This window comes from Podarcis bocagei (genome assembly GCF_964188305.1).
Source record: "Podarcis bocagei genome assembly, chromosome: 1".
Taxonomy (NCBI): Eukaryota; Metazoa; Chordata; class Lepidosauria; order Squamata; family Lacertidae; genus Podarcis; species Podarcis bocagei.
The window spans coordinates 29,610,608-29,636,056 of NC_138125.1; the positions used below are offsets into that span (position 1 = coordinate 29,610,608).

The following is a 25,449-nucleotide window of genomic DNA, read 5'->3' on the forward strand; positions in this document are numbered from 1 at the left end:
AACCAATTAAGAAATAAAAAGGAGTGATAGCTACAATTGTCTTGAGCAATGCCAAGCAAGCACAAAAGTCCAATGCCTTCAGCATCACACTTTGTGAAGTGAGCCACACATTCATAGGTTGAAATAAAATAATTCTTCTCACACTTCAAACAGAGAGGGCCTGGGATTCCATCCAAGACAGGATTGAGACCGCAACCCAGGGGCAGTGCTTCCTGTTTCATCACTTGAGGTGAAATGGGCAATACTGCTTTTCCCTGCCCTGCCCTGCCACTGCCACATCTGTTTCCACCAGTTCCATTTCTCCTCTTGCCCTGCCACAATTTCAGGTGAGATCTCACCCAGTTGGGGTAAGATCTTGCATGCCCATGAGATCTCATGTGATTTCTATACATAGAATGGAAAGGTGGCACCAACCTGCAGAAAAATGTCCTGGGCCAGTCCTGTATGAGTCACTGTGCTAACGTTCTAGAAAACTTGAGTTACAGCAAATGGGTGGACTATGTTTTCTTTTTCTTTTTTTACCCTAGACTTGATTTTTTGCAGATCTTCCATCTTGGGATGCTAAGCACCATCTGAATCCTGGGATGCCAGAGCTTTGAAAGAGTAACTGATTGGAAAACACAACACCCCTTGCTACATTATAGGCTCTCTGTCCTAGCATGAGGAGAGTAGCTTCCTTTGCTATTCCTAGGGCTTCTGGTCTTGTCACTCTGTTGCTCCCTGCCCCGACTAAGTTGGGATGACAATGGAAGGTGGTGATTTGCTTTGAGGGATCTAGAGGGATCAGCTGAGCTTAAGCAAACTATTTTTGCAGGTGGAGCAAAATTCAGCTCCAGTGGAATCTATAGCCCGGCCATCTAGAATAGATAGATATGGAGTAAAACTACCACCACCACCCACAGAAGCCAGAAATTAGAAAGCTTTCGGGAAATGAAGAGGTTACAATGAAATATAAAGCAGCACTTGAATAAAATATCATGATGTAGTCAGATGTTGGTCATGTGTCCCTCCTCTTTGCTATTAAAACATAATTCTCTTCCTGAATATGGCGGGTTACAGATGATCATTTTACAATCATTTACCACATGTCCCCACACAAGTGCTGTTTGCCTTCTCTACTTCCACTTCTTGGCCCTTCGGGAATGCAAAAGTGCTGATTGGCATAGTTTCATTTTGTGGTTCAGCAGCACTCACCATAAATAGGCTCCAGTCATTTGAAATCCTCATCTTAAACACACACACTTTCTCTCTCTTTCTGCTGAACTGTCAGCCTTTCCGTGTCAGCTCCAGGATGGACAGTGAGTTTCCACCAGTGATTGATTTATGTGTGTTCGTGCTTTGAACTTGGGGACAATGACTTCATCCTGAGATGATAATGTTGTCAGGGAGAGTGGGATGCCCACCTGTGTAGAAGATTAATTGGCTGCCCTCAAGAGATGAGACTGGGGTTGGTTAGAACATTACCATGTTGCAAGGCAGGTGCTGCCACTGCAGACTTAATGACCACTTCTCTGTAAGGAGCTTGCATTGAGCAATCGGCCAAAGCTCAGTGGTTAAAACATTCATGTTAGCCTCTCTTCTACAGCTCCTGGGAGCTTTTGCATATGAACTTGGTTAAACTCAGGTTCAGTTCAGGTATCTGGTCCACTCATCCATTAAATGTTGCTTTCTTCTGTAGGTGGCAGTAGGATCAATGTCAACCATACTGGAAGGCTTGTTGGAAAACCAAAATATTATGGCACTTTGTAGTTCATTTGTTCTTCTTGCACAAGGTGTGGATACAGGTTTCTTTACTAAGTTGCACTTATTAACTTGCAGCTTAAATGAGTTCAAGGTGTCGTATGTGGCTTTGCACCCTGTTCCACTGTATTCTCACAACTAGCTTGTGAGGTAAGTCAGGCAGAGAAATAGTGGGTGGCCAAGGTGACTCAGTGAATTTCATTTAAATAAGTGTGAGAGCCAGTGTGGTGCAGGACCTTGGAAACCAGCTTTCAAAACCTTGCTTAGCCATGACGTTCACTGGGTGACAGGTATGTTGTGAGGGTAAAATGAAGAGGAAGGAGTGTGGGCGAAGGGAGAGAGAGACAATTAGACAGAGTGTGTGCCCACCATGGTAGTTTGGTCATCTCTATGGGCCCACTGAAACCAGAAAATCCAAATAACTGAGGCAGTAACATATGAAATCTGCATCCTTCTCATTCTGCTTTTTCAACAGCTTGCTCTCTGGACAAGACTACAGAAGCATGCTCACAGCACACAAACTTAGGAGATATATTTGACTATATACCTGATCCCCACCAATGGAAAGTCAATATTTCTAAAACAAATCCCTGTTACCAATACTTTTCAGAGTTTGAAGGTGGGAGATATTTTAGATTATCATGATGAAGTTCCAGTATAATTTTTGCAATCTTAACCTGAGAAAGTGAGCGAGGGAGGGACTAAATGAAAATATCGGTATGGAAATGAGTGTTAAGCAAGGAACAAATCCATAACATATTACATTTATCTAGACATGGATTACACTGGGTGACAATCCAGTCTTATCAGCTGATGAACAGCAAGGCTTCATTAGTGTATAAGGACAAGTGTTGAGCAGTATAGGCATTATCCACCCCCCCACCCCAGCCTCACTGATCGCTCAGAGAGATAAGAAAATTAATTCTGCTGTTTTTCTCTATGCTATGGAAAAGAAAATGTGAACTTCTAGTCTTGTCTAAGATAGTGGCTTCTCCATCTTGCAGCTATGCATTTCCATATAGATCTCAAAGTTGCTAAATAAAAAGGAGGGGAAACAGCATCACCCTCACCTTTCAAGGAAATCTAGGTATAGAAAGGGGAATTCATGTATGCAAAATTACAATGCAGATGAGACAAAACAAAAAGTAGAGGGACACAAGTAATTTGTGGTAGAAACAGAAGCTAACGAAGGATATTTAAGATGATGGTTCTTTAAAAAGGAGTTGTTACTTGTGTTGAACTGACATTGTTATGTTGCTGTAATATTACAGCATCCGTTATGTGTTAAGATTTTTTACTGTTCTTGTAGACTGCTTGTTTACTGTGAGCCACTTTAAGCACAAATGTATCTGTGTGGGGAAATGTATCTGTGTGGGGAAAACAGAAAGGGAAAACTAGATTTATCACCAGAAACCTGCCAACACTATGCAATCCAGTGAGCTGTGGTGGCACCAGAACCTTTCCTTTCCAACCAAGCGATGATCTCCAAAAAGCCTGTGCTTTATAACTTAACAACAGAACCTCTGAGCTCAGCATGGGCCTGTTCTACAATAACTTAAGGAAAGGTTCATTACTACTACTTCTTCTTCATTTTTTCATATATATTTTTTCCATTTTGAGGCTTCAGATTCAAGTTAGTGATGGGTTTCACTATAGTGCCTCCTGACTTGTTTATTTGCCATGCAAGGCTTGGAGAATAATGGAGCTGCAAAGGTCTCCAAGCCATATTATGGAAAGGAGAGTGCCATTGTTGTTATCAGCACAAAAACCATGACAACTATACACTGACATGAATAAACCAGCACTAGAGGGCAGGATCTCCTGCAATTTCCCATTTACTCTTGGAATGCGTGGAAACACACAGATTTGGCTTTAAGACGCACGAGTGTTTCCTTACATGGGAGATGTGATGCAAGCTTCTATTTTCACAATCAGACACACACAGTTTCTCTCCTCTGGGTGCAGTAGGCAGAAAAGTTGATGTTTAACCAGTGGAAGCCCAAGTCTGAAACACTGTTCAGTTCACTGAGTAGTCTAGGGGAAGGCAATGGCCCTGATCTTGCTAAGATGAGTCATGACTAATAGTACGATTCTATTCATATTTACTCAGATGTAAGTCTTGCTGCGTCATGTGGGGCTTACTCCTTGGTGTGTTTAGGTATGCAGCCTAAGTCCCAATGAAACCAGAGGAATAAGTGAGTTATAATTAACATCTTTCCCCTTGTTTACAACTGGAATTAGTAAGAGTAGATAGATCAGGGCCATTGCCTCCCACCTTGCACAGCTGTTGTAAATGAGAGAAAGGGCTGCTGCCACAGGATCAAGAATAAGATGTCGGAAGAGCAGCATGTGTGGGAGGTCTATGCACCAACTTTCCCCTACAGCACTTTTCTCTAATGGGTGTCATCAGGTTTTCACTTTCGGGAGCACTAAATTTACCCAGTTTAAAGAAGAGAAAATGGTTAGTGCCAGAACTGACACCTGTGACATTTTTTAAAAAATGACATCGCTGAACTATTCAGTTATAATCCTGTAGCTGGTTCCCACAAATGTTGTCAGGTTCATTCAGATGCTGCAAGAGAGAGTAGCCTTTTTTGATTTCAGCAAAAGACATCCTGTACACAGGCTGGCACAGTGATGTGCACCTGGGCTATTACCATGGAAGTAACTGTCACGCTAATGCAGGAAAATACATTAGAATCCTGACCTCCCAGGTAGAAACATGCTGTAAAAATGGGCTTGTAAGGAGTGATTCACTCACTGCTTGCAATAATGGGAATGTACCATCCGAATGCAAATGAGAACAACAGTTAATTATTTTTGCACTGTAACTCTGGGGCTCCTCCTCGGCCTATGTTAGCTCCTTAAATTGTAGAAGTTGCCATGTCTCTGCCACCTCTAAAAGATTGCAGCTGATTAAATTTTGAGTTCCAGCATGAAACCCAACACTGTCAGAGCTTCAGTTTCATATTTTATGAACACCAACATCCCTGCCACCCCGCCACCCACCCAGTCTGCAAAACTCATTTTCTTCTGTTGCGAGGAGGAAGGTCAACCGGAAGTGTATATGAAGGTTTTGTTCAGCATTAAGTTAATATAATTATGCTCTCTGATGAGACAATACACGGCTTGCTCATTGGGAAGGGGGGGGCGGGGAAATAAAGCTTGACTAGCCTGTATCAGAAATGAAATGTAATTCTGAGACTACTGTGTCTGCAGAATTATACTTAATATGAGCAAGATGAGGTGTTGACAACCTCAGGAAATAGATCTTCAATGCCGTAAATGACAGCAGAATGCAGCTCTGAGAAGCCTACACACAAAGTTCATGCCTAGTGCCATACTGAAAGAGGCTTTAGAGGAAGAGGTCAGCCCCTATGAGTTGAAGTGCACAGGAAAGGAGGAGTTTTGAATTGGTGAGTAGGGAAGAATGCAATTTAGATTTTTCAGGCAGGACTGCAAATAAGCTCACACCAAACCTCTGTCTCTGAGTTTTCCTATTCTTCTCCACTAACCAAAGGGTCAAACTGAAGGTCCTGTGTGTTGTTATCACAGAAGAAACAATTAGGATCATGAGTGGTTCTCTTGTAGATATTCACTACTCCTAATGTTTACAGTACCACAATTATTATTCAGTTAATTAATGTCCATTAAATCAAAACTATACCATGTTGTTGTTTTTTTATATATAGATGCTTTGCTTATGAAGTGCTGTACCTATTTTGTCAAGAATAAAAGGGGAAACTAAAAGTATGTTGAGTCATCATCTTCAAGTCATTCATTAAATCTACAGTTCTCAAACCACTTAGTCTAGATTAGGGAAACTGCCAGTAGAACAAGTAGTTTGCTTTGGATCACAACCCCTTGTTCCATAATGTGCTTGATTCATTTAGTTCACTTTGACCAGCAAAAAAGAATAGCAGCAAATTTACATAAATCAAATTAAGCCAGTGTAACCCTGCTGATATCTCAAGTTAGCATCAGGGCAAAGTCCACCTAATGTCTGAATGGTTTCAATGTGTGCATTCACTAAAAACCAGTGTTGTCAAAAGCAGGAAAGAATACTAGGCAGCTGATAGCACAATGCCACCACCTTAATAAAGGAAGAAACCTTGTTAGAAAATAGGACTTCTGCCATTACATTTTTTGGAACACCTGATACAGCTATTTGGTGCCCTGATCCATTGTAGTACTAGTAACAGAAACACTACGGTTATCTGTATTATTCTCTGTCTGGAAACACAGACTATTATTTACTATTTACATTTAACATAAACAACACACTCTGCCTTTTTGTCCAACAAAATCAAGCCATTTGTGTCTCTCTGATATAATTGGTGGTGGCTAAATGGCACCCTGAACTGAAAGCCAACAAAGAATTTGCCTATAATAGGTGCAATCACATTTCATAATTACAGTTTCTTGGCTATGTCCAACAGCTCATTGTTTTTTGGAAGCCCAAGTTGGCACTCTTCATAATGACATAAGCTCTTTTATCTTCAACAAAAGTCAAAGATGCTAACATATAATAAGAGCTAGGTTCACCACTGTTCGAAACCAAGCTGGGCAGTATCAGCAGAACCAACAAATAATCCAGAATCCACTCCTAATATCCAACCAAGTGTAAAAGCAGATGCTTCTACCTTTGGAGAGCTGTGAAGCTTTCATTTTCCTTTGCCAGGTTCTTGGAGAAATCTTACAAGGTAGCATGTGTCTGATATGGTCTGTATGCTGCTAGAGAAGCTCAAGTCCATGTGTCCTTTTAACATGGAACAGAAAGTGCATTGCATACGGCAGCTTTGTAGCAAGACTCTTCAGCAGCAACTTGACTTCTGGCAGACAGACCAAGGCTTGAAGTCAGAGCACACTTTCTGCTAGTTTTCTTTTGCTTCTTTTCTTCCCTCCTGTACTCTGCCACTCAAGAGCTGCAGGACCATAACCACCCAGGCCTCATTAATCAGAAAGCAAGGCGCTTGTGAAAGGAGGGGTCAAGTGAAGGGCTTAGAGAACTAGATTGAGCAAAAGCACTGTGCAAGCCATGGATACAACAGGAGCGACATCCTATGTAGAATGATAATTAGACAGATAAGATAAACAGAGGTCAGGAAGGGACAAAAGATGTAGGCACAAGGTACAACAAACAAGAGTGTTGGTTGCTGCATTTTCAATGCGCTGTTTCATCGGGGACTTTGGAGCTGAAACAAGATGTCTGATTTGAAAGGGAAGAGCATAGCTAACTCCAGTGCCAGAATGAGCAGGAGCTGCAATTTCAGCTGAACCAGATGTAGAGCACATGCCTTGTACATAGAACACCCCAGTTTCAATTTCCTACATAACCAAGTAGGAAAGCGGGAATACAGCCTTCTCTGCCCCAAAACTTGCAGTGGACTAATGGTCTGGTTTGGTGGACAACAGCTTCATATGGCATTTCATGAGGAGTGGCTACAGTCTGGTGGTAGCGTGCCCTCTGGTGGAAGAGAGAACTATCAAAGGCTACTAGCCATGGCGTCTGTTCTCTACCCCCCCCCCAGGTGGAAGCAGCAATGTTTCTGAATACCAATTGCTGGGAATCAGAGGAAGGAAGTGCAATTGTGCTCAAAATCCTGTGTGCTGGTTTCCCTTTGGGGCATCTGATTGGCCACTGCAAGAGCAGGATGCTGGACTAGACGGGTCTTCGGCCTGGTTCTTCTTATGTTCTTGTATGCAGATAGCCCCAAGTCCCATCCTTGTTATATCTCATTAAAAGGATCTCACTCTGGAGAGCTGATATCACTGAGAACAGGCAATGGTGGGCTGGGTGGACCAATGGTTTGACTTGGAATAAGGCAGCTTCATATGCTCAACTTGTCCTTACTGGGCTGTGGGTATAATATATCCACTTGTGTGATGCCAGATTCATTGAAACCAGTGAAAACAGCAAAGCCAGATGCAGTGTGTTACAGAGGCATGGGTGGGAGCCACAGCTTCTTGCAAGGATTTTCTTTCTCTGTCAAACAAGATCATCCTCTGGGTCAGGCTACTCCTAATTCTTATAAACCATTCATCTCTCCTGGGCAGCCATTCATTCAACATACATCCCAACGGTTCTGAAAAGCAGGCAGAGCCGAGTTGTGCTAATTACATCTTCAACGGTGTGTAACAGCCCTATCATTCCATTGCAGCTACTGTGTAGCACACAAGCATCCCCAAGTAGCATCTCAGTCATTATGCTTGCAAGCTCTGTGGTTATACATTAACCCCCCCCCCACACACACATGCACAGTTTGTGTTGCTTATTTTTCCTGCTCTTGTGCATTCCTTTCCTCCTCCTGTATGCAGTACAGCTTGAGCTCTCCATTATTCAGGATCTCTCTCTCCCCCCATCCCACCTTTCTAATGATAAGTAATAAGCTTTTCCTTTGGGGAGGGTGGATGACCCATATGGCTTACAACCATAAAAGGCCTTTATGTTGAAACCAGTTTACCTCTTGAGCAACCGCCATTGCCCAAATAATCTTGCTGCATTGATCAACTAGTCCCACTGCAGATTTAGCCAATGAAAACAGCGAGACCAGAATGGAGCAACAGATGGAGTGTTCAAATTTCCACAAAAAAAGCTGTTTCAGACATTTAGACTGTTTTCTATGCAATCTGTTCTAGGGAAGTATTTACATGGAGAACATGTGTGACCTGGCCCTCTATCGAGACAGCTGTGGCCTCGCAGAAGCAATTTTCATCACTGGGGCAGATGAAAAATATGCGCTTATCTCTTCTATCTTATCTTATTTATCATATGTTCTTCGTTTCTTTTTAAGAACATCAGAAGAGCCTGCTGGATCAGGCCAATGGCCCATCTATTCCAGCAGCCAACCAGAAGCCTCAAAACAGGGCAATGAGTAAATCAGCTCTCTGCCCACTAGTGATTCCAGCAACTGGTATGCAGGCATAGTGTCTCTCACAGTGGAGGTAGAACATAGCCACTGTAGCTAGTAGCCATTGATGACCTTCTCCTCCACAAATTTGTCCAGTCCTCTTTTAAAGCCATTCAAGTTGGTGGTCATCCCTACTTCTTGTGCGAGTAAATTTCATTGTCTAACTATTGCACTGTGTGAAGAAGTTATTTCTTTTTTCTGTCATGAATCTCCCAACAGAAGGAGGAAATAACAACACTACTGGTTGTGCTATTTGACCAAGTAGCATTGTACAACTTCACCAATTTTCACTTATTCTTGGGTCAAAGCAAAGTATATTTCTTATGGGAGCAGTTGATCCTAAAGTGTGGACTCTGGAGAGCCTCAGTTCTGGGTCATAGGGGCAATTCTCCCAACGTTTCAAAATCCGATCTGTAGATTTCTGACTGCTTTAACTTTATTTAGGTATAATTAATGCTTCCACTGCATTGTGTTATGTTTTCATTGTGTTGCAAGTCCTTTATGAGTGTTCTAATGCAACACACAAATGGCAGAGAACTCAAAGACTATGGATACTTTTTTTACAGACACTGTGAAGAAGACACTTTGACATGGTAAGCACTGTACCCATAAAATACAGCTCCCCATTTTCTTCCTTTATTTATTTATATTTATATCAATAGGCTCAGAGATTCCCATCTATCTTTTGTTTAAAATGTCTCCAGCAAGGGGACATTAAAAGGTCTTCTGTCCAAAGCCTTGAAAACTGCACCCAACCAAAGCAAACACTAGCCATCTGCAAACATTTGGTAAATGTTCAGAGGGAACAAAACTGGGTCATGGCTATCTTGATTACTTCCCCCTGCCCGCTGTGTTCAGTGCATTCAGCACAGGAGCAGTTCTGGACTTGATGAATCCATAAGCTAGCTTTAAACAAACAAACAAAAATTTCTATAAAGTACAGTTCCACAAGATCCATCACATTCTGGTACAGAAGTAGCCACACTGACCAATCCCTGACAATTGGTCATACTTGTTGGGGCCAATAGGAGATGGGACCCATAACATCTGGAGGGCATCCCATTGGCTGCCCTGATTCTAGTATGACCTCAACTCAGGGCAAGGCTATGCAGATGAACAGGAACAACACAAAGAGGGCAAATTTTCAGTGAGTCCTGCTAAGACCCATTAGGCAAAGTATGCAGGCTGCATCCTTGGGCACAGTTGAGAGGAGACGGCATGTACCCCTCACTCCACACATTTTTCAATTCAGCATCAATCAGCCAGCAGTTTGTTCTTATCAAAGAACTTGGGCAGTTGCGTGTGTTTTTTCTAAAGTAGATGTGCCGCATATACTGCAGATGCTTTATTTACCTGAACTCTGGGAAGCAGAAAAGGGAGGCTGATTTTTTTCACTGCAAGTATATTACCACTGTGAAGGGGGGGTGGGGAGGGAAATCACTGAGAATAAATTTTGCTTTTCAAGTGTGTCCCGGTGAGAGCAATATAAAAAATAATTTAGGACCAACCGTGTAATTATGTGCATTTATTCTAACCTTCCATTACTGGAGATAACAAGATGAATAGTAAAATGTGAACTTTAACAATCCTGTAATTATAGCCACTGAACCGTACATTATTGAAAGAATTGTGCACAATCCAGATGCAAAAGAATCAACTGGGTATGTAAATAGAAATGAAACTAAAATAATCAAGTGATGAAGAAGTAATGTGCGGCACTAAATAGCTTCTCAGCATCTTTTACTGCTGTGTTTTCATTTCCTAAACAAATACTCCATTTATTTTTATCATTTTTTTGCCACACGTCCCACAATGATGTGTTTTGTTCTGGGGGTTGTAAGCAGCCCTATGAAAAATCTCTTGGTGGCTGCTGGTTACTATTCAGAATTTTCTATTTGACTCTTTCTCACAACTGAGGTTGCCTAGTTTACATTCATGCAATGCACAATGAATCTATCAAAATATACTAGCAGCAGAATCCAATGTGTGTTTATTCAGAACTAAGTCCTGCTGGCACTTACTTCCTAGCAAGCAAGTTTAGGGTTGTAGCCTGCAACACTTGGAAGATTCAGCCCCTTGAAGGACTGCACCAAATAAACCCAGAATAGCTTTTTTTATTTGTTTGCTATCACCATCAATTACATGGCTATAAAGTTAAGGCTCTGTTACTTTTAAGCACAAGATGCTAGCACACTTTAAGAGATGTGAAATAGAGCAAGAGCTAATACTCAGTACCTCCAGCCAACAGTGTATCCTAAATAATAATAATAAAACCACATGGAAATGGGCTTTTAACATTCATTTCCAGTTTTTAAAAGGGCACAGGGTGAGTTTCCAGAAGCAACATGTTCACTCCATCCATTGGCTCTGCTGCCACTCTAGGAAATGAATTGTTGCAGAGGGAGGAGACTGTTGTAGGGAACAGTCAAGAAGATGTTGTAGAAACTGTGGAAATACCTGGATCTCAGAAGGAATGTGATACAGGGAAGCTTGAGAATGGAGGGGTGGCTGGGAATAGTTTCAGGCAGCTTTATAAGGAGAATTGCCAAGAGCGAGCTTTCATCCTCAGACCTGCCTCCTTAGGTTAACGTGGAGGGTGATCCCATGAAGGAATTGACCCAGCACAACCAAAGCTATCACAGAGCTGACTTGACCCACCATCCACATCAGGGACAAGGGACAACAATTTACAAAAGGCCTCTTTCCCCATAGTCTTCATCTGTACCAGGACACTGCAATCTCTTCGGTAGACTCTGCAACTTTGGTGGAATACTGCTGACAACCAAAAGCTTGGTGAAGGCTGAGATACAGCCTTCCGCGTTAGCCAAGATATCACCCCACAAACTTTCACCAGCTGCTCCTCCGTTGCTCTCCCTCAACATATACTATACCAATGACAAATCCTAGTAAAGTGTTCTACAGTCTTTGACATGGTACAGCTCAGCCTGCAACTTTAATTATGTTGAAGGAAATGCCATTGCTTCTTCTAATCAGTATTAATGGCCTTCTCATCCTCAATAATAATGTTTTCATGTGAAGGATGATTTTTACAAGGGGAAACAAAGCATGCATGTCTGGAGAATAATCCTAAGTCACAGTATGATGTTGCATTGATAAAGCTAAGGAGATTTAAGCCTTATCCATGACCACTCAGCACTCTCCAGGAGACCAGTGCAAGGGCCAAACCAGAGACAGTTAGTAAAGCAGGGATGCTATCAAGCCTGTACAGAGCTACTTGTGCACTGACACTGCCCTGTGCTGAAATCTGCTTTTGGCAAGCCCTGGCAAATTGGCCCTAGATGTGTGTCCTCAGTCCAGCAAGTCCAATTTAAGGGCTGTCTACCCCTTCCCAATCTTTCTCTTCCCAATCACTTTCCTTAAGGGTATAGTTGTGCTGTTAGCTGTTCCTTTGGCACAGGTTTGGAGGCGATCCCAAGTTCTGGGGTTTGTCATTACGGTAATTATGAAGGGGACGACAGAGGACGAGATGGTTGGACAGTGTTCTCGAAGCTACCAGCATGAGTTTGACCAAACTGCGGGAGGCAGTGGAAGACAGGAGTGCCTGGCGTGCTCTGGTCCATGGGGTCACGAAGAGTCGGACACGACTAAACAACTAAACAACAACAATTATCCTAAGTCCTACTGAAGTCAACTGGACAGTGGGATTAGTAAACAAGTGCAAATTTACACCCAAAAGGCATCAACAGCCAGAACACTCTCCAATTTGGAGTAAAAAAATGACAATGACTGCGGGACGAAGTTACTGTATTTTTTGCTCTATAAGACTCACTTTTTCCCTCCTAAAAAGTAAGGGGAAATGTGTGTGCGTCTTATGGAGCGAATGCAGGCTGCACAGCTATCCCAGAAGCCAGAACAGCAAGAGGGATCGCTGCTTTCACTACGCAGCAAGATCCCTCTTGCTGTTCTGGCTTCTGAGATTCAGAATATTTTTTTTCTTGTTTTCCTCCTCCAAAAACTAGGTGCGTCTTGTGGTCTGGTGCGTCTTATAGAGCGAAAAATACAGCAGTTAATTTTTTGCATCATTGGACTAGTATGTGATAAATGATGGTGCATTATCCCTATTTTCAGAGGACTGTCAGGGAACAGAGTACATAACCCAAGCAGATAACAGGGTCCAAACTCAAGGAGCTTACAATCTATATTTTGATTGTGTGTGGTGAGCGGGGTGGGGAAAAAAAAGGAAGAGGAAATGAATACTGGGAAGGGATGAGTAAATGCAGCTACACAGACTGAGAATTCTTTTCAGCTGGAATTGAGGACTAAGAAGCTGAGACGCACACTACATATCTAAGCAGAAATTAAGTGGAAAGAAAGAAAAAGAGGGAGGGCTGGGCTGGGCAATGCAATGAAAGGGGTGTGTGCAAAGGAACAGATAACACAAACAAAGGCAGCTCAGCAGGCACTTTGCAAATCTGTGCTGAAATCACAGCTTTGGTGGGAGGAGGTTAAGCAAATGGCAAAACCTTTCCCCAAGCACCTGTTTATGTTGGTGGATAAACAAATTTGGATTAAGGGAGAGAAGAGAGAGGAGAGGGAGGGTGGGAGGGAGAATCTGAGATGTCAGCATACTTCAAAAGAAGAACATTTTACTCAGTGCATTTCCCATTAGCTGGGTTGCTCCTAGCACTCTCTTATATTTGCTGCCCTGACTTTCCTTGCAGGGGTGTCAGTGACAGAACTGAAGGCACACATAAAAGCACACCGAAATCAACCTAATCTGTACAGTTGCAAAACACTCCTCTGCAATTACATCCAGCACTATTGTTGTGCAATTTTCTGCATAGGAACATACACACAAAAAAGAAAGACTCTTGCCTAAATCTCACCATTTTCCTTTCTGAATTCTCTCGCCTTCCCCCAAATCAAGACCTGTAAGATCAAGGTCTCAAGGGAGAAAAAAGCTGCAGGAGTCCAGCCTTTCATAATGACCAGGAATCAAGCTTTATTTTCTATAATAACATAACAGAACCCTATGTTTTAGAGAGGGAGAAAATTGGTATAAATTGTCAGGATGTCATAAAAGTATGTGGAATTTACGTAGATGTAAGTAGTTAGTGATTTGACCCATGATCTTCCTGTTTTGCATGTTCCCTACAAATATAAGACGTAAAAGTGCTACCTGTCTGATTCCAGAGCAGTCTGTTTACAGAACAATAGGAAAGACAGCCCAGTAATATTTATCTGTTTGCTAAGGATCAATTCCCTACACATTTTCACACACAGCTGCCCAAATCGCACACCTTTGGGCTTTCCTTTCCCTCAGATTTCATTTGCAATCCTTTCATCTTATCGCAGAATTTTTGCCTGGTACACCAGTGCCTTTCCTTGTGGTTCCTACTTAGCTGTGGCAGCAGGTGCAACCAGATGACATGCATGGTGGTTGCAGGTAAGACCACAATACATTTGTGGCACCTGCAGTTTTGTACCTGGCAATGTGTGCAGCAGGGAAAATTTGTCCTCGCTTGTCTCCACTCCATTGAATTGTAGGAAATAAGAGAAAAAGAGGATTGGGAAAGAACATAAGGAGAAGGAGAAGAGAAGAGAAGGAAGGAAGGAAGGGTATGAGGCTGCTATTCTTTTCTTTGGTTTGACCCCTCTTATGTCAGGCAGCTCTATGGCTGCCCTCACTGCCCACTCTTGCTCTCTCAAATTGCCTCCATGGAAGGTCTGGCACTATTATTTGTAGAGCCATCTACTGCCGTCAGAACACTCCCCTCTCACTGCCGATAGGGAGGCATTCTGGCATGCTGTGTTGCCACTTGTCTTTGATGCCATTGGGCGGAGAAGCCAAGCAGCACTGCTTTGTCCTGGTGGCAGCATGGGGGGGGGGGGCGAGCAGCATGGTGGCAGGAGGCAGTAATCCCTGTTTCACCTTAGGTGGCTGAATGGGATGGACTGCCCCTGATTTTTTGGTTCTTGATTCCTTTTGACAGTTGAGTAACTCCAGGCTTAAGATCTTCCTCTCTATCACAACATATTCATGTTCACCTCCATTACCACCATGCAAATACCTGACTCAGTTTCTGAGGCCTATCCAGAGAGCCCAGAATATTATGAAAACTGTGTTCTACATGAGCCTCAGCACATTCCATGAAGGGTTGTGTTCATTTTGGGGGAGGTAGGGTGTATACCTTTGCATAATACTATAGTTTTTGCTTAATGCTAGATTGTGCTTTTCTCCTAGTGATGCTTGACAAAACTACCTGACTACTTAGGGACTTTTAAGAATCCCATTCTAAATAAACACTGTGCACTATACTAAATTGTTATGCTAAAGTATGGCACCAGTTATATTTTATAATTTCTCAGGCATTTGATCTTCTGAAGCCCAACCTGAACATTAACTCCTGATCTCAGTCTCTCTCTCATTCATATATAATGTTTATATTTACATATATAAAGAAAGGTAAAGGGACCCCTGACCATTAGGTCGTCATGGACGACTCTGGGGTTGCGGCACTCATCTCGCTTTACTGGCCGAGGGAGCCAGCGTTTGTCCACAGACAGCTTCCGGGTCGTGTGGCCAACATGACTAAGCTGCTTCTGGCAAACCAGAGCAGTGCACGGAAACGCCGTTTACCTTTCCGCCAGAATGGTACCTATTTATCTACTTGCACTTTGACGTGCTTTTGAACTGCTAGGTTGGCAGGAGCTGGGACCGAGCAACGGGAGCTCACTCCATTGCAGGGATTTGAACTGCTGACCTTCTGATCAGCAAACCCTAGGCTCTGTGGTTTAGACCACAGCACCACCCGTGTCCTGTATTTACATATATAACACCCAACAAATTAAGACAATATAAAAAGAGAAAACAAATAGAAACACAAATTCACACCTAGAGGTTACAGCTCTGGAAAAAAAGACTATGTAGGAGGAAATACATAGTATACAATTTAAATAAAAGTTATTTGTGTTTTATTCACATGCTACCTTAGAAAACTAGATCCAAGTCATTGTGGGGGAGTATCCCTTTACCTATCAGATCATCCTGGGTCAAAGGCTCTAGTCTGTCTCCTTTTTCAGAAATTCCAATTTAGAACACATTGGTTTGGTATGCTTGCCTTCTTGGGTTTGGTTTTTTGGGGTTTTTAAAGCATAGATTCATGCCAAACCACAAAGAGCTTAGTCATTTTTAAAGGACTGGCAGGAATAGTATATTAAGGCACTTTTGCACAGGAATTTCACACTTCTTTCCAGCCACTGATTAATGTAAAGGGGAGAGAGACCAACACTCCTAATGTAAAAGGAAATTAAAAATAAGCCAGGTGCAAAGCCATTAAGCAGAAAATGAAAACAGGGAAAGAATAGGGGAGTATTTGTTTTTCTCTAACATGCCCAAATATGAGCTTTAATAAGGCATATAAATTACAACCTTGGTAATTTTAATCAGCCAATAAATAACTGAACAAATAAAAACCCTTGCTTTGGCTCTATTCCCATCTGCACAAATAAAACATATAATTAAAGTTGTACACACAACACAGTTTATTTTAAAGCATAGGAAATCTACTTGTTAGCTTGGCACTGTAGCATTTCCCAATGTACTAGGAATATGCTGCATACAGATCACAGTGCCATCAAAATAAGGCAGCAAAGTTGGTAAGGATGCTTAGCCACTCAATTGTTCTTGCTAAACAATCAGAGGAAGCAATGCTGTCAACACTGGCTGGCAGTGGGTTCCCAGGATTCCCAGGATTGAAGGCTGGAAGTTTGGCTTCTCAGTGCACCAAAATGCAATGAATAATGAAAAGTGTGCAGACACACCATCAAAGCCATGCTTTCAAACTGTGGCATATAGTATTTGCAGACAATCTGCTACAGTAAAACACTTCCAACATGCAATATTCCCTTCTATTTGGCAAAAAAAAGTAAATGTCAAGATGAGAGATGCTCGTGCTGTATCAACATTTCCCTGTAGCCGCAGAAACCGTTATCAACACTGATAAACCTCTGCCAGGATAAATTTCTTATCAGTATAAGGGCCATAAGAGTGGTTTCAAATTGTGAAAGATTTAACCAATTTAAATTGGTGCCAATTTCCCCAAAGCAATCAAAGAAAGAATTTTTTTAAAGCTCTTTCAGCTCTCATGAAAGGTGTCCTCCTAGCGCTTTACAGAAGCAGTTTTGCGCAATCTCTTTTACAGGGCTGACTTCTTTCACCTCCGCTGAAACTATAAAAACGCGTATGCATACACACACATGTCACCCTGTCCTCAAGGTGAGGTAAGAAATCAAGGCAGTGCACATTCTTTCAAATCAGCCCCTTTGTGGCCTGTAAACAGCTGCTGCTGCTGCTGCCGAGGGCCTCCTCTTTGCCCTTAAGGTACAGTCGCTGCAGGCAGGCAGAAGAAGAAACCATTGACAATGACTGAGCTGGGGCCATTGATTCCCATACTGCAGTGGAGAGGACATCACTAATTAAAGAGCTTTATTTACTTGGAGGTCTCTCAGGAGTTACCAAGAGGGAAACAAGGATTGATTAGTGGGAGAGGTTTTCTGATAGTAGGTTCTACCAGGCAGCTGCATTATTTCAACAGACACACACACACACACACACACAGAGAGAGAGAGAGAGAGAGAGAGAGAGAGAGAGAGAGAGAGAGAGAGAGACTTGGTAATTTGCAATGTTTTGATTGTTTTAAATAGTAGGCCAAAGCCGAGTCTAAACTCTGGTCCATTTTGACTGAAACTGTCATATGCAGAATAGATTCATAATACAAAAACATCAATTTCCCCATTGCGATTAAAATTGAAATGCCACAAAGATAAAAACCTGACAGCTATTTACCTTGGAAACATCAGTTTTCTGTAGTACAGGCATCCCCGCCCTTATGAGCTATCAACTCACACACAACCACGTATACTTGCAGCGCCAAGAAATAAATAATTGGATTCAAATCCAGAAAAGGCAGGAGAGAGCAGGAGAGCCCAAGGAGGACATCAGAGAGGGCAAAGGAAGCCCTGAAGAGAACTGAGGCACAGTGGGCCTTTGTTTAGGCTGCTCAGCCTCCCTGCCTAACAGCTGATGCACAGGGTAGCACAGGAGCTGCTGCTGCTTTTCCATGCATCCTCCAGCTGGCAATAGAGCTTCAACTCCAGATATTTTGGTCCGGATTGGGGGAGACAGTGGGAGAGAAGGAAAAAACGGACATTTGGAGGCTTTTTAGAAGATGGTCCCCACTTTATGCAATTTCAGCTATGAACTTGGAGGCCAGAACATAACCTGTATGTTACGTGGTGTCCTTTTTTGGCACTTTGCATTAGCTAGCATATGAGGTAGAAGCTGGCGGATCACATGATTTGATTTGTGTGAGTCTGGTGAATATAAATGGCCTTGCTCTGCTTGCCCTTCTGTAGGGGCTTACAATAGGCCTCTAATATGTCCAGAATTTCCTGGACATAGCCAGGATTCGGCCATTAGAAGCAGTGTCCGGACAGAAATTGCTCAAATGCCAGAGGAAATCTGGACAACCCATGTCAGAAGTGTAGATTTTGGCGAATTTCATCAAAAATAGCTCAAAAACTCCTTTGCCCAAAAAAGCACAGCAACATTTTGTTTCCATCGCATACTGCAAAGTATGAAGTGATCCTAATTCTATTTCTGTCTTCTAGACTTGGACCAAATGGCTCATTCACAGTTGATTCTAACAGGATTATCATCCATGAACTGAGCTGTCTGCATAAGGTGGAACATTTTTGTGGATTTTATGAAACAGTTGCATACACTGCTCTCTGGCAAGTTGCAACTGCGCAACAGCACTTTCCCCCCTGGTGCCATTGGACCCATTCTCACCTAAATATAGAGCACCCACCACTGAGAACACCAGTTCCACAAATTCCTACAAACTACCCCAGATTATTTTGTGGGGGACTTGTGTGAGGGAAAACTTAATAATTTGGAGTCTCAGGCAGGATTTGATCAAATAAACAAGAATGGTTTTATTAAATAAAGGAAGTTTATGACACAAAGTGAGTAAAACATACAATACTTCAGATTATAATGTTATTTCACTTCAGTTCTTTCTCAGTTTTGCACAGCTGTTGCCGCTTAATACTCTGGTTCTTAAACAAGGTGGTACTTCCTGTCACACACCCTGTTACACACCCCTTTGACAACCCTACTACTGAGGTACTCCAAGTAACAGACCCAAGGGATCTCCACACCCCTCTTAACTGGTTTGGGAGTCTTTTCTTTTTGTAGAAGAGTCTCTCCCCTCCTGACTGGAATGAGTCCTAAGTAGACTGTATCCTCATAGCTTCTACTTCTTCTGGCTCAGCCTCAGTCTCCCAGTTAATTCCTGGCCTAATTACTCTTACAGGACACCACACACTGTCCTTCACACTAAGCTCAGAGTCTCCTTTCTCTAGCTTGTGACATATTCCTCAAAGTCGGGTTTTCTCAACCTCGGCCCTCCAGATGTTTTTGGCCTACAACTCCCATGATCCCTACCTAGCAGGACCAGTGGTCAGGGATGCTGGGAATTGTAGTCTCAAAACATCTGGAGGGCCAAGGTTGAGGAAGTCTGCTCAAAGTGGATGTTTCTACCCAGAACCAACTCTCTCTCCTCTCCCAACCTCTATCCTAACCTACAAACTGTCTCTCAAAATCCTCTCCTTTTCAACTCCCCCTCCCAGAACCCTGGCCAATCATAAGCTGCCATTCGTTAACCGTTTGCTGGCAAGGGGAAAGAAAAGAAAGCACTTGTTGAACCAACATGCCCATCAAAAACAAACTTTTCCGTCACACAAGTCAGTCCCGTTTATAATGGAAAGTAGGGCAACTCATCCAGTTTTCCTAAAAGTGGTTTCCACCAAAAGGCAGGTGTGGGGAGGGAATCAAATGACATTTAATTTCTATGTAACTCTATCTTAGCAAGGACATTCAAATAAACATAAGGGGGAAGGAATGGCATGCCTTAGAATAGCTGCTCACTCTAGCACTGCATAAGGCCAAAGGATTCCGCAAGTGAATGCAGGCACTTGGTGTTTTCAATTACAGGAACTAATACAAATGTTATACAATTTGCTGCACCTGACTCTCCCATTGAGGCTAATGCTAATAGAAGAGAGTTATTCCTTAAATACAGGTGGATATTTAAATATGTGTAAATATGTTATTTTAGGTGCACATTACCATTTTATGGAACCAAGGCTTTCCCTTTTATTTTAAAGCCCTCTAAATATCTCCCATTTAAATGCTGATTTTGTTCATTCCCTTCAGGGTCTCAGAGAAATACATTCTCCTTTGTTTGTTTTATGCATGCACTTCACTGGGTGACTTAAGGCAGAAAAGAAGGCAAGGGAATCTAAATAATAAACCTACTACAATCCTCTGATAAGGGAAAAGTGGCCAAGCAGCTAAGAAGAAGGGCTGAGTATGCAGCAGGGAAAGGGGAACAAATTCAAATATTTAAGCTCATTCCAGTTCTATAATAAATATAGCTTCTGCCAGGCTACAAATATTACAGATTAAAGTCTGAAATGCCCCAAAAGGCTGGGCTACTTTGCTTAACCAGGTTGATGCTCTCAGTCCTTGCATCTATCATTGGCTGTTTATATTCTAGAAAAGCTGGGAAAAAATGTCATTTTCAGTGTACTTATTTTTCTTTCTTTCCAAAGATAGGAAAATACTCTTCCCATCCATCCATAGTAACTTTTCAAAAAAACATATGAATTCAACCAGCTTGGCCAGAATGTGGATCAGGTTATGCAGGATATGAATTTCAGTGAGCATCCCACTGAAAGCAATCCAGAATGGCTTGGCAGCATCGTAGCATATGCTGGAATCAGATCATTGGTCCATGTAACTCTGTTTTGTCTGTACCAAAGATAGTCAACATGGTGCCCTCCAGTTGTTGTGGACAACTGATGTCACCAGCCCCAATCAGCATGACCAAATAGATAGGATAATGGGAACAAACATCTGGATGGCATCACATTGACTACCCTTAGAGGCCCTACTCACCCAGTGAACAACTTCTGTTTCCAGACCTACCAGCAGATATTAGGAGTTTAACAAGAAAGGGGCATGGAGAGCTTTGTACACACCAGTCTTCTTAGCTGGATATTGGCAAATGATGGTTATAGCGACCCAGTACTTCCCCTTGTCTTCTGTGGTATGATCAGCAGGCTATTACCTCAATAGAAAGATTCCCAGTTCTTTTCAAATCAGTGACGGGATTATTAATTGATGTATTTGTTTATTTTAAGGTTGGATTCCAAAAGCTGCAATAATTTCAGTGTTCTGGTGGTTGGAAACTGGGAGAACTTGAACTTCAAAGCTCAGGTGAAGTTTCGTGTTTGGTATTTAAGACATTTTGCATCTGCTCTGTTCAAGGCCAGCCACTTAACAATTTTCCCCCTCCAGACTTTGGCCATTATTGTTTAACTGGAGACCACTCATTCTTTCAAAGAGGGGATTGGAGAGACATGATATTGCTATAAAAGACAACCAATTGTTCATGCTCTGTGTAGTACAAGAGGGCAGGTCCACACCCCAAGGAGCTTATAATCTAAATGGAAACAATGGAAACAACAGAGGAAGGAGAGAGAACCAGAGGCAGGGGTAAAAAAAGGACAGGCACTATGTAGTCGTTTCAGATGTATTTACTTGGGTTTAGATGCAAAACTAATGATCCTTTGCATGACCATGCAATACATGAACTTTAAATTCCATATGTGAGTAAATGAGATTATAAATCAAACTGACAGTATAAACTCAGAAAAGAAACTCAACAGTTCACATTCTACTTGTGTGATGACAATAAACTCAAGCACGTTAGTGAAAGACAATCATGTGTTCTTATGAGAGTGTCCCCAAATTTCAGAGACATACTCCACTTTTGAGTTAAGTTCCCTCCCTTAAGCTGGCTTTGGGACAAGGTTCTGCTCAGTGGAGGCTGATCCATTAAGGGGAATGGGACAGTGCCACACCAACCTCAGTCATCTTTCAGCAAGTTCACACCTGCCAGCCTTCTTACTTAAAACCAGCCCATGGTGTGGCACTGGCTGTTAGCTTCCCCCCACTTGGTTCCAATGTTGCCCTTGTACAGGCACCCCCACTTACATGAGGTTTAGGTTCCGGGCCCCTGTGTGCATAAGTGAAATAATGCAAAATGGGGGAGCACCCTCTAAGAAGCCTCTGAATGCCTCTTCCCCCCTTCTCCTGCTGTCTCTCTACACCAGTGTTTCCCAACCGGTGTTCCGCGGCACACTAGTGTGCCGTGAGACACCGGCTGGTGTGCCGTGGGAGGGAGGCGGGCGAGAGGCGGCGGCGAGAGGCGGCAGGGAGGATCCGCGTCGAGCCGGGGCGGCTCCGCGGTGGTCGTGCCGAGCGGCGGGGCAGCGCGCGCAAAAGGGAGGAGCGCGAGACAGCGGAGGAGGAGGAGGCCGGCATGTCCGGGCAGCAGCAGCAACAGCAGCAGCAGCAGCAACTCCCGGCGACGGCTCCTCCTCCGCCCGCTATCGCAGCCGCCGCCGCCTCAGCTGCCGCCGCCGCCTCAGCTGCCCTCGCTCTGCTGCCTCCTCCCACCCCGGCAAGGGGGAGGGAAAAAACTTTCATTTTTGTGCGTCCCTCCCGGCGTGACGCTGCGCGCTGACGTCACGGGGGCGGGGCTTTAATGGTGGTGTGCCGCGAGATTTTTTTCCGGTAAGCAGGTGTGCCGTTGCCCAAAAACGTTTGGGAAACACTGCTCTACACAACTCTCTCTTCAACTAGAATTGAAGCTCTGGGGCCAGCTAGAGGCTGCAGGATGTGCAGGAAAGCGGCTGCTCCTGCTGCACTATCCCACGAGTCAGCTGTTAGGCAGGGAGGCCAAGCAGCCTAAGCAAAGCCCCACTGTGCCTCCGGTCTCTTCGGGGCATCCATTGCCCTCACTGACATCCTCTTCAGGCTCCAGGGAGGGTCTTCTTGCAAGCCATGAGGACTCTCCTGCCATTTCCTGGTATGATTCTATTTATATATTCCCCAGCACCATGCATATACATATGAGGAGAATGTAGAGTGTGGGAATGCTTCTACAACTCAACAAAGATGGGGGGGGGAGGGCTAGAGCTAGTTTGCTCTTCCTATCATTGACTCTGGCTTCATCTACTGTTGGCCTTCCTGGCTTCTGTTCTACCAGCCCCTATGGTCACCAGCTTCCACTGGTCCTACCTATATTTGACAAAAATTCTCACTAGGGCCCCCTTATCGTTTCTTCATTTGGCCTTTCATTCTTAAGGACATCCAAGTTGTAGCCTTTCCCCAAAAACAGAGAGACTTGGGTAACAACTTGTGCAACCTCTGCTCCCATGCCTCACTCCTCTGCCCAATTCTAGCTCTGTTGAGCAGTTGGACTCACAGCAATGATGTAATGCCTATGGGACTCTGCATAGTGACTTCAAGAGTGTAGGCTAAAGCTCACTTCCCACCAGGTTTGTTTGTTTGTATGTTTTGCTGCCAGTTGGTTTCTAAGGCCACCAAACTGATGTGTAGGCTGCAGAAAGGGGCATGGCAGACCCTTTATAATTAACATAATCCACAAATGCTTTCGTTTTGTCATGCTTGACATGAAAGACAAGTGGTGCATTTATTGAGTGGTGGCTGACTAGGGCTGGAGTTATAAGTACTTAATATTACTTAATTGCAGTATTTAGCATTTCAGTCCAATGACCTAACAAACAACTCATACATGTTAATATTCTTTCTCTGTACCCTCTGTTTTGCACAGATGCCTGAGTCTTGGGTCCAACAAAAGCTGTTTACAGGGATGGCCAGCTGCTTTTCTCGGCAGGGGATTAGCTGTGTTTATGATGCCCTTCAAAACATTCAATTGCCGAAACTGCAGCAACTGCAAAGGTCTTTTGTCAAATGCAAGAGGAAGAAAGAAGCCACAATAGTCTAAGATTACAGCCCAGCAGGAGTGATGCTCTGTGCATAAGCAGATAAATAATAACCAACACACACAATAAAATAATGGATTTCTTTTCCCCATGAATGCAATTTTTTTTTTTTTTTGCCTCTTGCAATTGTTCCTTGCTGAACCAAAATTGAAAATAGCTTTTACACACTAAATGATCTTTAGAAAATTGTTTTAGAAGTGCCACAGGGCAATAGTGGGCACCTTCCTGTGCATTATGGTCACTGATGAGTCGCTCAGCGAAATGTCCCTACAAGCATGCTCAGCCAAGCAGTGGCATGGTGTGGGAGAAGACTGCAAAAAGCAGATACCATTAGTCTCACTTTATTTTCTATTTTCAAAAGCCCAGGTTTGGAATAATAGCACTGGAGAAAGTCGCAACTGAGAGGCAATATCAGAGATAGAGAAAACAGGAGAAGAGCAGTGAAACTTTAAAGAGAAGTCCCTGTTAAGAGATAAGGAAAACCTGCAAGGTGAGTCACAGGTGCTTATGTATAAGGATATGGAAAGCAGAGTGTGTGCTCACCTTCCTAACAAGCAGTGGGAGTGGACACTTCATGCTTCATCTATAACTTCTATTTTGTTGTAGGTTCTAAAAATATTATTCCAGTTTAGTGATCTGGACAAATCTTGTCTCCCTACAGCATTATGTGTCTACCTCTATGAGCAGTGCTAAGGGGAAGGGAGATCAAGACACAGTAATGTTTGCTGCTAACACCATGGTTCTGATAACATTGTCTTGCTAGACATGGTTTTCTCCACATGGCCTCGTGGGTGTATTCTTCAGGCATGGTCACCTTCCTGATTCATGCAAGTCTTACTGCCTGAGGACTGAAAGGGTATGGACCAGAGCCATGCAGTCAATGGACTAGGGGGATTAGGCTAGTCCCCTAAATGTCCAGAGTAGAGTATTAAAATATTAAAGCCTGGTGCCTCCTTCCCAAAGTCCAGGAAGCTTCTGCCCAGCTTAGGGAGGGAGGTGTGATGTTCACGTGCATGACATCGCCCCCCGCCAGCACCATCGCCAGCTGGCACCTCTGGCCCTAACTGTTCCCATATGAAAAAATGTCACCGCACACCACTGGTATGGACTACTTAGTAAAGCTGAAGTAGCAACATATAGCCCTTCCTGCATGCTACTTGGATCACGTTCTCAGAGGGGGGAAATACTGGGAAGAATCTCACTAAAGAATTGGCTTCACAGACTGCTTCAAAATCCTCTCGCTATCCAGAATAGCAAATAAATGGAGTGGTTAGGCTTGGTGCCACCCAGTGGGGATTCATTGCCTCCAGAAATGGATAGCAAATATCAAAGCACCTTTGAAATGCCTGTGCAATACCCACCTGTGGCTAGCCTAATCTGGTATTCCATTGCAGAGAGTTCTGCACAAAGAGGTAGCAGAGACACTGTTCCATCACCAGGAAAAAACTGTTATCCCAGCTGGAAAGAGAATCACTTCTTTGTCAAACAGATTTCACTGAGATGTACCTCTAGCAGTTCCCCCCCCTCCCCAGTCCCCATCCACTCAAAGCTCTGGGGATCCTTTTGGGACACCCCAGAATAGGCCTTGCCTCATTTTCATTTCTGAAGGTTGGCTATTCACAATGCACTGGTCCAAGATAGCCCCACTCACAAAGCAACATGTTCCATTATTTATGTGTGCCTCATTAAGATTTAATGTTCCCTCTTTGCAAAATGCTCCCTGAGAGGCAAAGTCTGGTTTTCACGAAGGTCCCAATGGAATGAGAAACCTTTCAGTCTTACTTGGCAGGAGGGTGGGGTGGGGTAGATACAATAATCTCTCCAATCAGACAGGCAACCTGGTGCTTCTGTGCAACACACTTGAGTTGCAAGAGAGAAATGGAAAGATGGGGCT

At 43.3% G+C, this 25,449-nt stretch overlaps 1 protein-coding gene and 1 long non-coding RNA gene across 32 annotated transcripts in view; one reads left to right on the forward strand and one right to left on the reverse strand.

Annotated features, from left to right (window-relative positions):
* NRXN3 (neurexin 3) overlaps nucleotides 1-25,449 on the reverse strand; it is a 1,270,857-nt gene that overhangs the window by 365,544 nt on the left and 879,864 nt on the right. The window lies entirely within an intron of this gene.
* Nucleotides 1,189-23,596, forward strand: LOC308576014. Its single transcript, XR_014003000.1, has 3 exons — nucleotides 1,189-1,298; nucleotides 1,679-1,772; nucleotides 23,384-23,596. It is a non-coding gene; the product is annotated as an uncharacterized lncRNA (long non-coding RNA).